At 37.9% G+C, this 15959-nt stretch overlaps 1 protein-coding gene and 1 long non-coding RNA gene across 5 annotated transcripts in view; one reads left to right on the top strand and one right to left on the bottom strand.

The window, feature by feature from the left end:
- The window catches only part of BORCS5 (BLOC-1 related complex subunit 5), a 68636-nt gene that overhangs the window by 8208 nt on the left and 44469 nt on the right, over positions 1-15959 (top strand). The window lies entirely within an intron of this gene.
- Positions 474-14028, bottom strand: LOC116661314. Its single transcript, XR_004317189.1, has 3 exons — positions 13952-14028; positions 11106-11115; positions 474-484 (listed from the first exon to the last, which is right to left on the bottom strand). It is a non-coding gene; the product is annotated as an uncharacterized LOC116661314 (long non-coding RNA).

The following is a 15959-nucleotide window of genomic DNA, read 5'->3' as shown; positions in this document are numbered from 1 at the left end:
GGAGAGCGGGAAGCCCCAGGAGAATGGTCGCTTTAACTAGTGGGGAAGGTTTGCGAGAGCAGCCCCACTTTACTCCTCTGGAAAATCTCTGTGCCCGCGTCCATTCCTGGTTCTTTCTGTTAAGTCTCGGAGGAAGTGTCTGTGCCTTTCTCTGAAACTTAGCTCCTCTCCATTTCCCTTATTCCTCCATTTGCTGGGACTCTGCTTCCGTCCTTTCCTTGTCTCTCCCACCTACCTTTGTGAACCTCTTTCCTCTTGTGCAGAGATACAAGGTTCTTCCCATCTTTTAAAGAGGAAAGACAAAAAGACCTTCTTTTGACGCCATCGCTTCTTTCTGCTACCATGCTTTTTCTTTTCTTACCGCTGTGGCCAAACTGACTGACTACATGGCCACCATGTGCTGTCCCTGCATCCTTTCTGCTTTGACCATTCTTAAGATTTTGTGGTCAGGCTCTCCCATACATCATCTCATTGACATGTGCTCCTCTGGAGGGTTCCTAGTGGTCCCTTTTCTTGCATAAATGTCATGCCTAAAGTTTTTCTCAGCCCATGTCGTCCTTTTCTTTTTCATATTTAACGTAGGATTTCATCCTGCTTATTAAACCTCCCTTCCTCTAGCTTCATGACTACCCCATGTATTCTGGTTTTTCTGACTCACTCACTAGCCTCTGTTCTTCTTTGCCTAGCATTGTGTAGTGCTCTTTGGGAGAACTGAGGATCTAAGAGCTTTAAATATTTTGAAACAGAGACATGTAGGTGATTCTGAGGCTACATGGTCAGCTTCAACATCTTGTTCATTTCTCTAACTATGAGATAGTCAGTACAGCCAAGGGCTGTTACTTTAAATTCAGCACACACTCACCTTCCACCTCTATGTATTTATTCATCTCATTTATTTATTCAACAAACATTTATGGGACCTTATTTTTATTAGGTGAATAAAACACATTCATATGCACTTGAAAAGAATGTCCTGGAGTTGTTGGGTGTAATGTTTTAGGTCAAGTTGTGATTAATGGTGTTCAAAATCTCCTGTATCCTTATTTAATTAATTATATCACTTACTGAAAGAGAAGTGTTAAAATCTCTCACTGTGATGTGAATTTATCTATTCCTTTTATTCTGTCTGTATTTTGGAAGTCTGTTATTAGGTACGTACACATTAATGATTTTATATTGACCCTTTTATCATAGTGTCCTTCTGTCCATGGTATTACCCCCGTCTTGATGTCTGCTTTGCCTTATGTTAGTATACCCACCCTAGCTTTCTTATGCTTACTGTTTGCACAGTGTATCTTTTCCCATTTATCTGTCTGTCTGTGTCTTTATATTTAAAATGCATTTCTTGTCAATGGCATATAATTGGATCTTTTGTATGCAGGCTGACAGTCTGCCTTTTAATTGGAGTGTAAATTGGTGTGGTTGGATATAGGTCTACCATGTTGCTCTCATTTGTTCTGTCTGCTTTCGGTTCCCCTCATGCTCCTTTCCTGTCTTTTTTGGATCAATCGAATATATTTTTAGTATTCCATTTTAATTCCTCAGTTAGCTTTCTTAGTTGTACTCTTTTGTGTTATTTTTTAAGTGATTGCTCTAGGGATCACAGTATACATCCTCAATGTATTATACGTTATCACGTGGAGTTAGTATTGTGCCACGTCACATAAAACGTGAGAGCCTTTCAGTGGTATGGTTCCATCGTCTCCCACTTCTCTGTGTTGTCATATGTTGTGGATCTCTATGTATTAGAAATCTCATGGTGGAGATATATATATATATATATATATATATATATATATCTATCTATCTATCTATCTATCTATCTATCTATCTATCTATCTATTAAAGAATTGTATTCAACAACCATATATCTTCTAATGAAATCAAGAGAGGAAAAAAACTATGTAGTTTCTATGTACAGAAAATATTTCCTCACATGTTTATTCTGGAATTCTTAATCCCTTCCTACAGATTCAAGGTTCTATTCAATTGTCATTTATTCTTAGTCTGAAGAACTTGTAGCATTTCTCGTAGTGCAGGTCAGCTGGAAACAAATTCTTTCTGTTTTTATTTATATGTGTATTTTATATAATTATATAAAATTTTGTATACAATTTTTAATTTATATAAAAATATCAGTTTTTCCCAGTTTGATTATAAAGTTTTTTCCCTTTTTTTGGGCAATTACTGTGTTTTTGAGGTGGTATCGTGAGACTTTGTAATCTTGTTTTTTTAACACTTTTCTTTCACTGCTTATTAACATCCACTGACGTTTCCTGCTTGAATTAATTATATAGTGATGGTTACCAAATAGTGATTTTCTAACTTTGTCATTCCTTTTACATTTATTAGTTTGTGTTTTACTATAAAGAAGACCTTTCTCTCCTCCTCATGTAAGTAAATGTAGAACAGTGAACTTCTGCTTTATTCAGTGAGTTATAGTCTGTTGAAGTCATTACATTCAGCCCTCCATATCTGCAGGTCTTGTATCCACAGATTCACTTAAGGGCGGATTGGAAATATTTGGGGAAAAAAATTCCAGAAAGTGCCAATAAGCAAAACTTGAATTTGCTCAGTGCCAGCAGCTATTTACGTATCATTTACATCAATTTACATAACATTTGCATTGTGTTAGATACTACAAGTAATCTAGGGATGTTTTATATGGGAGGATGTACGAAGGTTATATGCAGATATTATGCTATTTTATATAAAAGACTTGAGCATCCAAGGACTTTGGTATCCACAGGGGTCCTGGAATCGGTCCCTTCACGGATACCAAGGGACAGCTGTATATTTTCAATCTCAAACTGCTCCAAATTTGGCCATTTGGAATACCTTCAGTTTAGCTTCCTACGTCCTTTTGACACAGTCTCTTTATTCTTTGAACATATTTTATTTTCTGTCACAATATAATGTTCCAGACTTACCTGTTCTTCCCTGGCCCCAGCCCTAGAATCAAGCATTTCTCCAAGAGCCCCAGTTCTTTTAGTGGAGAGTGGTGTTTAGAAACCACTCCCAGACCCTCTTGGTGAGTTCAGCAAGGAAATACGTGCATGTCTTTACATGTGTGTCTGCATATGAGCTCACACATTTGCATGTGTATTTTTATATTTACCTACATATATTGAAAAGGATGAGTTCATACTAATATGCTCCATATATTCTTTGATCTATAGGTTTATAGTTTTCATCAAATACTTTGGCCATTATTTCTTACAGTATTTTGCTTCCCCAACCCTCCTAATTTCTGTTAGACCACCTCATGTTTTCTCTCAGGTCACTGATGCATCTTTCAGATTTTATTTTCGTCTTTTTCCTTTCTGTCCTGCTTTGGGTAGTTTCTGATGCTGTGTTTCCAGATTCAGTGGTCTTTTTTTCCTGTTGTGTCTATGTTGTCTTTAATCCCATCCAATGTATTTTTAATTTCAGGTAATTGTGCTTTTTGGCTTCAGATGTCCCTTCCCCCTTTTAACAACAGCCTTCATTTCTTTGCTTATCATGTTTATGTTCTCTTCTACTTTTTGAACGTATAACTTATATTTATAATAACCCTTTTAACTCTTGTTTGCTAGTCCATTATTTCTGGATTTTTTTTTAATAAACTTTCTCCTTGTTAACAAGTCACATTTCTCTGCTTTTTTTCTTGCCTGGAAAATTTTTATTATATGCCAAACATTGTATATTTTATGTTTTGGGGTGCTGGATTTTGTTTGATTACTTTACGCGATGTTGGACTTTGTTCTGGCATAAGGTTAGGTTACTTGTCATCAGGTGACCCTTTCTGGACTTGCTTTTGAGTTTTGTTAGGGCTCATACCAGCTTTTAAAGGCTCAAGCCAGCCTTTAGTCTGGTTTAATTAAGCCTTGCTACTAAGGCAGTACCCTCTGCGCACTGTACCCAGTGCCCGTGTAGGACGAGGTCTTTCCACCCTGGCTGGCGGGAACATGAACCCCTCTTAGCCCCGTGTGAGTTTCGGAAGTTGTTTGGCCGACTGCTTTCCTGCAGGTCTTTCTCCAGCCTCGTGGAATTTCAGCTCATAAATCTTGTGCACGGGGATTTGAGGGTGCCCCCTCTCCCAGATTCCGGAGCTCCCTCGTCTCTCAGATTCCATTGTGTAATTCTAAATACCTGAGTCTCCCCAGACTCCACCCTCTCTTCAGCTCACCGAGGCTGCTGGGCCTCCCTGGTCTGCGTCCTGGGAACTGCCTTTCAGCAATAAGCTGGCAAAATGATAGAGCTCACCAGTTTTCCTTCTCTCGGGGCTCAAAGTCCTATGCGACTGTTACATGATATCTGCAAAGAATGTTTCAGATACCTTGTCTGGTCTTCTAGGCGTTTATGGCTGAAAGGTGTCACAGCAGTTACTCCTTCATGGGGAGAAGCAGAAATCCTCCCCAAGGATGCTTTTTCTTTTTTTTTTTTCTTTTTCTTTTTTAACATTTTTTATTGATTTATAATCATTTTACAATGTTGTGTCAAATTCCAGTGTTCAGCACAATTTTTCATTCATGGACATATACACACTCATTGTCACATTAAGGATGCTTTTTCATCCATAGTTTTCTGTCAATTATCATTTCTTCATTTTACTTAAGCGCCTCATCACAATAGCTTTTGATTATTCCACTGGTCATTCATTTCTGCAAAGTATCAGTAAGCTCCTGCTAAGGTCCCAGTGGTGCTCCAGATAGTGGCGGTACAAAGAATATAAAGCACAGCTGCTGCCCTTTGAGAGCTTAAAGTTCTGTGAGTGATTTAGACAGGTAAATAACTCACAGTAATATACTATGTATAATGCACGCCATGTGCCCACAAGAGGTAGGCATGGAGGAGAGAATCATTAATTTGACCTGGGAATTTGGGGCAGGCTTCCCAGAGGAACATTTGAGCTGGGCTTTCAGGAATGAATAGAAGGTAGCCCCGTAGTCAGGATCAGGGAGGGTATCTGTGGTTTAAATTCTTCCATATAAGTAAAACGATAGAATTAAAAGATGCCAAAATAATTCTTGACCAAAATTATACCTGAGATGCACTGCTTTGCTTTGCTTTGCTTTGCTTTTCTCTTCTTTTCTTTCTCTAGATATCCAGACGTATGCTGGTTAAATCCTGAGTTAAATTCCAAGCCATATTAAACATTAACTTACTGGAGTAATTAATTATCAGATAGTTTATATACTGATTATTCATCCTTTTTCGTTTCTTTAAACTTTGCATTTGTGTTATAAGATGAATTTAAACAGAATATACATGGTTTACTTTAGCTAATACCCAAGGATATATCTTTCTAGGCAATATCATTTCCTGCCGGAGCTCGCCTTTTACCCCAGGATGTGATGGATGTACAGTATGTATTTCCTTTTAAGGTTCTGGTTTGTCAGTACTTTCTGCTAAGTGGCAGCCTAGAAACATTCTAAGGCTGAATAGAATAACATTTTGTTAGTCATTTTCAATTTTTCTACTTTTCCAAAAATCACATAAAAATTCTTCTATTTTAAAACACACTAGCATTTGAGACTGAAATATTTATTTAGGAAAGCCAAGGTTTTACAGGTATTCCCAGAATTTAAAAAAAAATTCCATTTCCCCATCCCTCCCCAAATTTTAACTGATTATTAGACATTAATTCATACTAATTTAATAGTATTCGGAATTGGTGCTACATAAAGTTTTTCACTTCTGAGCACAAGTAGAAGTCTCATGCTTTTTTTGAGAACTGTGATGTTTTATATATTTATTCATTTAACCAAATTCATTACACTCTTGCTGTTCATCAGATATCGGTAGGCTAGAGACAGAAAAGCAAAAAATATTACTCCTTCCCGTGAAGAGGCCTCAGTCTAGGAAGGGAAGCTATCCTGTTAACAGATAAATTGGGAGTCAACATAGTATGTGCAATAAATAAAATAACTCATCAGAGAACCTAAGGGTTGGAGCACCCTGTTCTGTCTGAGAGAGGCAGGAAGAGTTGACTAGGATCAGAACAACTTCGAAGAATTTGTATTTGTGGTCTTGATAGTAATTATTTCTAAAACTTTATTATGAATAAGAAACCACCTGGAGAAACTTCCTTAGAAGTGCTGATTATAGGGCCTCAAACTCAGTCTGACTCCGTAGGTTCTGTTGTAAGGCATCCATCCATATGTTGCACCAGCATTCTAGGTGATTCTGAAATGGGCTTATGGGCCACGTGTTGGAAAACACTGAGCCAGAAGTTTATGAACTTGATTGATTCAAGGTTAATATTTACCAGCTACAAGAGAAGGAAAAACTGATAAATCCTAATGAGAAGGGTTAATAGTTATTTAGGCCAAATAGACATTAAAAACATTTTTTACTGCTAATTAATGTCATAGTTGTGTCTCATATTTTGCCCCTTGTTTTCATAAGATGGCCTCTCTTTAATGTAGTTTAATTTACAGCAGTGCTTTTTAGAAAGAAAAATAATACATTTGCCACTAGATGTCACTAGACTAAAACAGTTGGTAAGCTGGTTGAAACTGCTACAACCTGTGGCAATATTTGTAAAAACCTCTTTGGTTAATTAGCTTTACCCCGTACCATCTGGATTTCTCATAAAACCAGGTCATGGCTTGCTTTAAGCACAGGCTGATTGAAAAATATACATGTTCTGTGCCACATTAGTAATCTATAATTATTTTAGTGTTTATCAGGGCAGAAAAGGAGGAAATTTACTAGCACAGGAAGCTTTCAGTGACTTTAAGTTTTTGGAGAGAAAGTCTATTTTCAGTCTATGACTGTACTCAAATATTTATTACATCAAAAATGCCTGAAGAATTGGCATTGTCCTCATCATCTCTAATTTCTCAGGGCCTGCCACAAAGTTTGGCACTTGGTAGGTATTCAGTAAATGTTATTAAGCACTAGGGTAGTGTAAGAGATGTCATGGGGGAGAAGAGATAGGCCACAAGTCTTCCTTTCAAAAACCCTCATTTGCAGGACAAGAATTGACAGAAATGTATGCCCGCAGCCTAGGGTAGTATGTATGTACCGAATGAGCACTTCAGTCATTAAATTCTGTGGGATTTCAGGGGTTCAGTCAGTAACTGTTGGGAGCTAGGGGCAGTGATTAAAGAAGTCTTCAAGAAAGGGTATTTAGAGATGAAAAGGGAGGGCAGTTACAAGTGAAGGAAGCAGTGAGCCAAGGTTCAAGGGCAGGAAACTGGACAGTAAAGATTCAGAAGGATTAAGAACACAGAGGCTCTGAATTTAAGGCTTATACTTGGACTTAGTATTTTTAGGGGGGAGGGGACAGTAAAGCACTTTGGGGTGGGAGAGTAATATGTTTGGTAATGGCTTTGTAATTTACGAAACACTAGCCCTTGAGGAAAGGTGAGTTAAAGATGATTGCTCTTTGATTTTAAAATGCTTCTGCTCTAAAGTCTGTTAAAAACACTTCTGTTTCAAAAGAGGTGATATAGATTGAGGGCTCAGCATTGTGCCTGGCACTTAGTAAACCCTCAGTCAGAGATTCTTGTTGATGTTATTAAATCAGAAAAAAATATCAGGGATGTTCTGCAAAATAACTGTCCACTGTTCTTCGTAAGAGTCAAAGCCATGAAGGACAAGGAGTGACTGAAGAACTGTCATAGATTGGAGGAAACTAAGGGAACATGCAATGTGGATTCCTGAATTGGATCCCAGAACAGAAACGGACATGAGCAGGAAAAAAAATGGGAATTTGATAAGGTGTGTAATTTAGTTGATTGCATTGTAGCGATGTTAATTTCCTGGTTTTGATCATTGTACTATGGTTCTGTACTATGTTAGTATGAGGGAATGCTGGTGAAGGGCATATAGGAACTATATACTTTATGCAACTTTTCTTAAAGTTATTTTAAAAATTAAAAGTTTAAAAACTGTAATATTGGCTTAGAAAGGTTGCAATTCCATAGTTGGACTAGGTGTACTACTGAGGGGTCAGATGTTAGAAGAAAGGTTTTACAATCTTCTACTTTGTAAAATTTTTAGCACAGACGTCTACTAGGATGGCTTAAGGCAAGATTGGGTTCCCTTGAAGTCAGGGAAGAGGAACTTCTGAAGACCCCAAGCCCATGTTAACACCTCTACATATATTGTAGCTAATAGATAACATTTCCCCAGTGTCTTGGCCTTTAAGGCCTCTTGAATTTTGGCTCTTCAAGCTGTAATTTAATATCCTCCACCCCCTTTTCAGGATGTTTACAGTAATCTAATGAGGCTTCCCAGGGTTTTACCGTCAACCCATGACCTGTATTTCAATAAAAAAATGATTTCTTACAGAATTCTCCCTATGGGCATTTCTTATATAATTTCATCGTCTTTACTTAGATTACTTGTGGGCCCAGAACAACAGTGGAGGACCGTCTGATGTTTGTAGAGGTGTCGGGTATAATTAAGTTCTGAAATCAGTGCAAGAATTTTATATATACTTAATAACCTTGGAAAAAAATTTAAATCCTCAATAAATCATTCTTTAGAATATTTATACTCCTGTACTTTCAGTGTTTAGAATAAAAGGAGAGTCTTCATGCCCATATCTGGACATCAGACCTTTGGGACCTATCCTAAGTAAGGGGTTAGTTTGTAGCATTTTTTTTTCCTTCCTTTTTTTGTTTTTTTTCTCCTGTGATTTTTTCAGTATAAGGGAATACTGGATTCATAAAATCAGTTGGAAAGTACTTCCTCCCCTCTTTTTTGAAAGAATTTGTGAAGGATTGGTATTATTTTACCTTTAAATATTTGATATAATTCATGGTGAAGCCACTGGGTTTTCTCTATTTGATATAGGTCTCTTCAATTTCTCTATTTCTTCTTGAGTCAATTTTTGTAATTTTTGCCTTTCTAGAAATTTATTTCACTTATCTAATTTGTTGGCATAAAATTTTTCATAATATTCCCTTTTAACCCTCTAAACTTCTGTAAGGTCAATAGTGATGTTTCTCTTCCATTCCTGATTTTGACCATTTGAGTCTTTTTCTCCTTTTTCCTTGGACACTGCCTGCAGATTTGTCTATCTATTCAGTGACTCACCTTTTGTGTCGATGGTTTTTCTCTGTTTTCCTATTTTCTGTTTCACTGCTTTCTGTTCTAATCTTTATTATTTTCTTCTGCTTGGTTTGGGTTTAATTTGCACTTCTCTTTCTAGTTTACTGAGGTATACTGATTTGACATCTTTTTTTCTGAAATAGGTATTTAAAAGCCATACATTTTCTTGCAAGCACTGCTTTAGTCATAACCAAACCCAAATGAAACCTAAAATTGCACTTGTTACTGTCTAGGAGTTTTATAGTTTTGTGTTTTACGTTTAAGTCTTTGATCCATTTTGAGTTAATTTTTGTGAAAGGTGTAAACCATGTGCGCTTCTAAAGAGTGTAGAGTGTGCGCTCTGCAGTTATTGGCTGAAGTTACGTCAAGTTGGTTGACTGCGTTCAAGTCTTCTGTACCTTTATTGGTTTTCTGTTTCATCAGTTATTGAAAACGAGGTACTCAATTACTCATCTGTTATTGTTGAATTGTCTGTTGCTCCTTTCAGATCTGTCCGCTTTCTCCTTCATTTGTTTGGAGGTTATATTGTTAGGTGTAAATACATTTATGATTATATCTTACTGATGTAGTCACTCTATCATTATGAAATGTCCTTTTTCTCTAATAACACTTTTTTTTGTCTTAGGCTATCTTATCTGGAATTAATATAGCCACTCTCTTATAGTTCTCTGTATAATATATATCTTTTTTCATATTTTTACTTCTGATTTGCTTGCATCTTTGAATCTAAGGTGTGTCTCTTACAGAAAGTGTGTGATTGGATCTTGCTGTTTTATCCAGTCTGACACTCTCAGCTTTTTGGACTTGGGTTTGATTTTTTGCCATTCTTTTCTCATATACTCTGTTCTTGTCTATTTTGTTCCTCTGTTTCCTCGATTGCCTTCTTTTCTATTAAATAAATATTTTTATTTTACTATTTTAACTCTACTATTGACATTTTTTGAACTGTATATTTCTTGGAGTTATTTTCTTAGTGGTTGCTGTAGAGGTTACAGTATGGATCTTAATTTATCAGAATCTACTTCAGATTAATACTAAATTAGTTCTGGTTAAATATATAAACTTTGCTCCAATATAGCTTCATTCTTTATTCCTCCTTTCTGCTGTTACATATAATGTCTGTAAATGGTATAATATATTAAAACCATACATCTATTTAAATTTATGATAAACATGTTAATGTGTATAATAAACTCCAAAAATGCAGTGTCATATTTATTACTTTAAAAATGTTCACCTCTTTCAAGGAAGTTAGGAGAAGAAATGAGTAAAGTCATTTTTATAGAATCCTTTGTATTAACCCACATATTTACTATTTTTGGTATTCCTCACTCGTGTGGCTTCAGGTCGCCAGCTGTTGTCACTTTCAGCTTGATGAGACTGGAGTATTTCTTGTAATGTCGGTCTACTAGCAATGAATTTTCTGTTTTTGTTTATCTAGGAATGTCTTTATTTTCATTTTTGAAAGATAAATTTGCTGGATACGGAATTCTTGGTTGACAGATTTTTCCCCAGTACTTTGTATATGTCATTCAAGTGTCTTCCAGCTTCCATTGTTTCAGATAAATTGCTGTTCTCTTGCTGTTGGGGAGATTTTTCTCTTTGACTCTGGCTTACGCCAGTTTGTTACATATCTAGGTGTTGATCTCTTTGTATTTGTCCTACTTTGAGTTTATTGAGACTCTTGAATGTGTGGATTACTATTTTCATCAATTTTGTAAGCTTCTCTCCCCACTCCTCTGGGATTCCCATTGTGCATGTATTGTGTGCTTGATGTTGGTTGCATAGATCTCTAAAGCTCTATTCATTTTTCTTCAGTTTTCTGTCATCTGTCAGTGGAACTGTGTGTGGGTAAGTGGCACATTCAGAGTTCAAGCCATTTTCAAGTCTGTTCCATCTTTCATACGTTGCTGGGTCCTTTTACCTCTTCTCTTGGCATGCGCACAACCTTACTGTCAAGCCAGTTTGGACCCTCCTGAGTCCTTACTGTAAACGCCTGCAGCCTCAGCCAGGAGTAAGCTTGCCTTACGCATGACCACAACCTTCACCCTTCCCACTTGCCCATCTCTGAGACAGTCAATTCCACTGACACTGCCGCTGTGCTTGGGTGTTTCCCACTGTTCCAAGTCAAATGAGACTTTTCCTGCTGCAGCAGAACAGTTTGCTTATTCTCACAACCAGCCTCATTCTGGCACATCTGCTTCAACTGAGCCAGGAGGGATGGGAGAAGCCTCAGGTTACAATGCCAGATTCCCACTGTTCTTGTCCAAGTTGATCAGTTTTTTAGGCATAAGTTCTCTCAGATTATTGTATTGCCTTTGGTTGATTTCTCAAGCTTCAAAATGGTTTTTTTTTTGAATTTTATAGTTTGTTTTTATGGAGAGGATTTGTTGATCACCTCACTTAGTTACAGTAAAAGGTCATACCTGGCCCATTCATTTGCTTTTAATCTATGTGTTTATATTTAAAGTGGGTTTCTTTGTAGCCAGCATATAGTTGAGTCTTGCTTTTTTCTTCATGTTGAAAATCTCTGTCTTTTATACAGTATCTTTAACCTTCTTACATTCGCTGTAATTTCAGCACAGTTGGATTAAACTCTTCCATCTTGCTGTTTTCTATTTATTCCATCTGTTCTTTATTTTCTGTCTACTTTAGCATTAATCAAATCTTGTTATGATCCAATTTTTATTTCCACTGCTGGCATATCATTTAAATCTTAAAAACTTGTGTGGTTGCCCTAGGGTTTATGATACACATCTTTAAGTAATCACCACTTCACGTACAGTGCAGAGTTTTTATCACAGGAAGGTTTCTCTACTCCAATTTCCTCTTCGTATTTTGTGCTATTGTTGTTATACATTTTTCTTTTACATACGCTCTAAACCCACAATACATTGCTATTTTTGTTTTAGACCAAGGGCGGCAGACTTTTTCTGTAAAGGGCCTGATAGTAAGTAGTTTAAGCGTCGTAGGCCATCTGGTCTTTGTCTCAACCACTCAGCTCTGTCATTGTAGCATGAAAGTGGCCATAGACAATACATAAAGGAATGGGTGTTACTGTGTTTCAGTGTGACTTTACTTACAAAAACAGGAAGCGGGTGTGAATTGGCCCTTGAGCCATACTTTATTGACCCCCTGCTTTAGACAATCAAATTATTTAGAGCTATTACAAATTGAGAAAAAAGATATTTCATATTTAACTTTATTTCAACCATTTCTGCAGATCTTCATTTCTTTATGTTGATCCAAGTTTCTTTTTGATACCATGTGCCTTTTGTCTGAAGAACTTCCTTTAGCATTTCTTACAGTATGGATCTGTTGGTCATGAATTCTTACAGTTTGTTGGTCTGAAAAGGTCTTGATTCTTAATTTTTAGAAGATAATTCTTGCCTTTGTTCCTCTGTATGTAATGTGTTTTTTTCTGGCTGCCTTCAAGATTTTCTTTTTTTTCCCTTTTTCTATAAAATTAAGGTATGATTTAAATTCAGTAAAATGAACCCTTTAATGTATAGTTCTGTGAGTGCTTGATGTATCTGGACAGTTGTATAGCCACCCCAGCAATCAAGATATAAAATAGTTTTATTGTCCCCCAAACTCCTCCTGTGTCTCTTTGTAGTCACTTTGACCCCTTACCTCAGCCTGTGACTACCGCTCATCTGTCCCTGTTGTTTTGCCTTTTCCAGAAGTGCTTAAATGGACTCATGTGGCACGTAACCTGTTGGGTCTGGCTGCTTTTACTTAGCGTAGTGCATGTGAGGTTCATCCACGTGGCTGTATCAGTAGTTGGTTCCTTTTTTATTGCTGATGAGTACTCCATCGTATCAACCTCCCATAGCTTGTCCATAAAGCCACTATAACAACAGTTTTGCAGCTGTCACAACGTGTGGCAGGATTGTTTTCCAAAAGGTCTGCCGATTTAGGGAAAACCAGCAGTGTCGGAGCTTGTTAGTTTCATAATGTCCTCTTTAACGCTGGGCATGATTGACATTTTTTTTTAATCCAAAATGGAAATGTCTTTTAATCTGATCATAAAAGTCGTAGGTGCTCGTTTTAAAATTGTGTAACAGGCTCTCCTCTAGGCTCACAGTTACAGTTCCTTGTATTACATGCTTTTGCCTCAGTCAGCCCTCTGATCTGAAACCTAAACATACTCCATTTGGGCCCTTTTAGAGTGTGACCCCCAGCACTGAGTGGAGCATCACAGGTGTGAGCTGGATCCTCTGCCTGGCTGTGCATGCTGTACTGCTTTTAAGACAGCCCAAGTCTTGGAAGTAGCTTTTTTGGCAGCCACATGCAGTTGAGTCATATTGAATCACCTAAAATCCTCAAGTCCTTTCCACGTGTGCAGATGTTCAGCCACACCTCCCTTATTCTGTATTTCTCCTGATAGTTTTTTGGACCTTCAGTGCAAGACTTTACAATCATCCATAGTTCAGTGTCAGATGTAGTCTGTGTTTCTGACTTCTTCAGGCTATTTTTGGACCCCAGTGATTAGCATACTTTGAGTGACCTCATTGACGTCATTGAAAAAAATGCTTAACAGGACAGGACCCAGATCAGAGAGTCCTGGACCCAGAGAAGAGCTCAGGCTGTATTACAATGAATAGACACAGAGCTCTTGCCATCTGTTAAGAATATTTTTTTTTCCCAATTTCCACTTAGTGTTTTTTGGGATAAGGCAATTGCCACCTTATATGTAATTAGTGAGAGGTGCTGTTCAACATTGTAAAATATTTTGAGCATCATTTTGGTATCTTTTTTTTTAGTGCCGTGTTTTATTATATGTTGAATTGATGCAGTATCTTTTATCGTCGCCTATGTATAACCCTATGTAAATTATTACTGCAGTACTTTTGTAAAATGTTTAGGTGTCTTTTCTGAGACTTTAAACCACATTGTGGACCACATTTCCCAAACATATATTGGGAGTGACCAAAAAGATAAAAATTGCACCATTGAACAAAGAGAAACAATTCTAAGACCGGCCCCAAACCTAAATAGGCTAATAGTGTATGCTGCTGCTCATTTAGATTGCATGAAATCAGCAAAGAGGACCTGCTAGCCAGGGACAGCTAATACTCAAAAGGAAAAGAAATAGATCTGTAACTAAAGAAGATAAAATAAACTTCATCATGATATCCACTGTTTTCTTTGGATGTGGTTATTGAGCAGTAGAAGGTAAGCATTTTAGTGAAACCACTGTAACAGGCCATGTTCCACAGAAACGCGATAAGGGAAGCTGGGACACACCGTGAGTGGTTATGGAAGGGAAGCCAGACTCAGAAGGGGCACGTGTAAGAAAGGTAAGAGTCATTGGAAGTCGGGTGGGAGGACCAGAGGAAGGCGAACATCAACACTGGCCAGATGGGCTTCATCTTTCTGCTGTTCTTTCCATTTCCTGCCAGTGTACTGGAGGAGATGGAAACACAGTATCTAGGCAGCCCCCTATATTAAGAGTGTAGATGGAAGTGAAAAAAGTGTTCCCAGATCTGAGCATAACTCCCTTTGGTTAGACAAGTGAGCCATTCTTTTAGCAAGTTGAAGCCAACCCTCCTCCGACTTGCAGTAAATTCTGGCAAGAAGCTGCAGTTCTGGGGCCTCTTTATTTTGGCTTTGTTTTAGCCCTACTTTTGCTTTGGTAACACTCATTGACTCTTACTCCTTCCAGCGTGGGGACAGGACACAGGTTGCTGAGACAATTGTTACGGGTTCAAATAGCAAGTATGTAGGAAGATACTAGCTATGCCTAGCCAGCTTTTTTCCCTTGGCCCACACAAATACATTTTAAATGAACATCTGTAATTCTTTCTAATTAATTATGCACACCCCTGCCAGAATCTTTCTTAAGCCCGGCTCAGGTTATGTGATTCCTGCTCAAAATGTTTGGCTGCTCCATCCTGGCTGCCAGGTTCAGGTCTGAGCCCCTCGGCTTGACGTGAAGATCTCAGGGAATCTTTACTTCCCATCAACCACTGCCCATATGTGTCTTAAACTCTAGGCCAAATCACATGGCTTCGTTTGCCTTATCACCTCTACACCTTTGTGGTACTGTTCTGTCTGAAAGCTGTCTTCTCTACTGTGGCCTGCCCAGCTCTTCCATCCTTTAAGATTTTGATTGATTGTTGGTTCCACAAATATTGGAGTGGCTACTTGGAACACTTGGCGCTGTTCTAGGAGGTGAGCCTCTAGCAAAATAGAATTTTTTTGCTCTCATCGAGCTGACTTTATAATAGTTCAGTGCACTAGAATGTAAGTTTGTCTGAATCCAGCTCCTTCATCTTTTTCACTTTCTCTAAGTTGATATGATACATCTTTACACAAATCACGATGGTGAGAAAGAAAAAGATAAGCTACTTGAAGTGATCACTGTGGCTGGGCAGAGAATATTCCAAAATGCTCTAATTTTTAAAGTCTGTGTCCAAAATGTAGACAGAAACAAATGTAACCAAAGACAAGTATAAAGGAATGATAAGGACTTGAACAAATGGGGTCAAGATATATAAAAGCTAGGATAAACAGAGGCTTCGGGGGTGAGGGACATGAAGGACATGAAGGAGAGCCAGAAGTAACAGAAAGGGAAGCTCAGAGCGAAAGCAGCGGTGGGTAGCTGCGATCAGCTTCTTGTGCCAGCTGAGGTCATGTCAGTGCATGACAGACCACAGCTATTTAACACCTCTTTTGCTTTTATACTTTCTGTCTTGAAGAAAGATAATAAACTGGACATGATAGAACAAAGGAATAGCTAAAATCCCAGGTGGAAGGAAGGCATTGTAAGTGCATTGTTCTGATCTAGGTGCATTGTTTTCCGGTGCGTGTCCCATCCCCCGCTCTGTCTCTGCACCCCTCCAGTCCAGGGAGCTGAAAGAACTTGTGGGTGAAATTACTGAAACACCATCTTGAATGAATTGTGG

Source organism: Camelus ferus, chromosome 34 (assembly GCF_009834535.1).
Source record: "Camelus ferus isolate YT-003-E chromosome 34, BCGSAC_Cfer_1.0, whole genome shotgun sequence".
Classification (NCBI taxonomy): domain Eukaryota; kingdom Metazoa; phylum Chordata; class Mammalia; order Artiodactyla; family Camelidae; genus Camelus; species Camelus ferus.
This window is presented reverse-complemented; position numbering and strand designations above follow the sequence as displayed.